The sequence below is a fragment of the Physeter macrocephalus genome, chromosome 19 (assembly GCF_002837175.3).
Source record: "Physeter macrocephalus isolate SW-GA chromosome 19, ASM283717v5, whole genome shotgun sequence".
NCBI lineage: Eukaryota > Metazoa > Chordata > Mammalia > Artiodactyla > Physeteridae > Physeter > Physeter macrocephalus.
The window spans coordinates 72,720,832-72,722,220 of NC_041232.1; the positions used below are offsets into that span (position 1 = coordinate 72,720,832).

The 1,389-nt window shown below is 40.2% G+C and overlaps 1 protein-coding gene across 5 annotated transcripts in view; it reads right to left on the reverse strand.

Annotated features, from left to right (window-relative positions):
* The window catches only part of CCBE1 (collagen and calcium binding EGF domains 1), a 261,105-nt gene that overhangs the window by 119,630 nt on the left and 140,086 nt on the right, over positions 1–1,389 (reverse strand). The window lies entirely within an intron of this gene.

Genomic DNA, 1,389 nt, shown 5'->3' on the forward strand with positions numbered 1-1,389 from the left:
GGCTGTGCTCTCCAAGGGGAGGGGCCACAACAGTGAGAGGCCCGCGTAACGCAAAAAAAAAAAAAAAAAAAAAAAAAAAAAAAAAAAAAAAAAATCCCTATAGAATACATTGTGGGGAAACTGTGGGAGTATTTTTATATGTAGAAGTGGAATTTGCTGAGTCATGCACATTTTATATTTTGATAGGCACTGCCAAATAACCTTTTAAAAAGGCCACAGTAATTTATACTCCCAGGGAAATGTATGAGATTCTCCCATAAGCTTGTCAACACTAGATATTAACTAGATACTGCATATTCATCAATTTCCAGATGAAAGCAGTCTCATCATTTTTATTGTTATTACCTGACCTCTAAAGAAATGTGCATTTTCAGTGTTTATTAGTCATTTCTGTTTCTTCAGTGACTTGCCTGCCCTACCTGTAGTAGACTGTTACACCGGGGACCTACAATGGATCATACCTCACGTTCATGCTCTTGTGTGACCACCCCCTACACCGGCTGGATTCAGACATGTGTCTTGCTCTGACCAATGGGATATTAGCAAGCATGATACAAACAGAGGCTTGATAAGTGCTTGCACAGTGAGGCTGTTTCATTTGGAAAGCTCACTCTTAGAACCCTAAGCCACCATGTAAAGGTCCAGCTTCCTTGCAAGAAAGACCTCAGAGAAAGAGAGATGCCTGGCTGCTCCAGTCAGCCCAGCTGAGGCCCCAGGCACGTTAGTGAGAAGCCATCTTGGACATTCCAGCTCCAGTGGACACCACATGGGGGAAAAAAAGAAACTCAGCTGGGCCCAGTCTCAGACTACAGAATCATGACCTCTAATACTCAGCGTTCACTCAGGCCAGTACATTTTGTGTAGTTTGTTCAACAGCAATAGATAACAAAATCCTTGATCCAGTTTTTCATTTCTTATTGATTTGTAGAAACTTGTTATACTTGAGGAATGTTAATCTTTTGTCCCATTATATATTCTGTAAATGTTTCTCCCAGTCAGCATTTTAAACATGTTAATCTTCTGTATGACAAAAGATTAGTCAAATTTGTTAATCTTCTAGGTTTTGCGTGTGTAGAAATTTTAAGTCAATTTATTATCTAAATCAACAGGATCTTGGGTTAACCACAGTGATCTCATTTTATCCAGTCTCTAGGGCTTGCTCTTTTCCTCCGCTGCTAAGAAAATGTCTTGAAAGGATTTACTTTACACTCATTGAGGGAAAAAAAGCTGTTATGCTATTGTTATTTTGAACTTCTGCATTATCTGGCTTACACCAATAATTCATTAATTCATGGACAGTTCCAGACATATAAAGATATGAGTATCTAGGGGCTTCCCTGGTGGCGCAGTGGTTGAGAGTCCGCCTGCCGATGCAGGGGACGCGGGTTC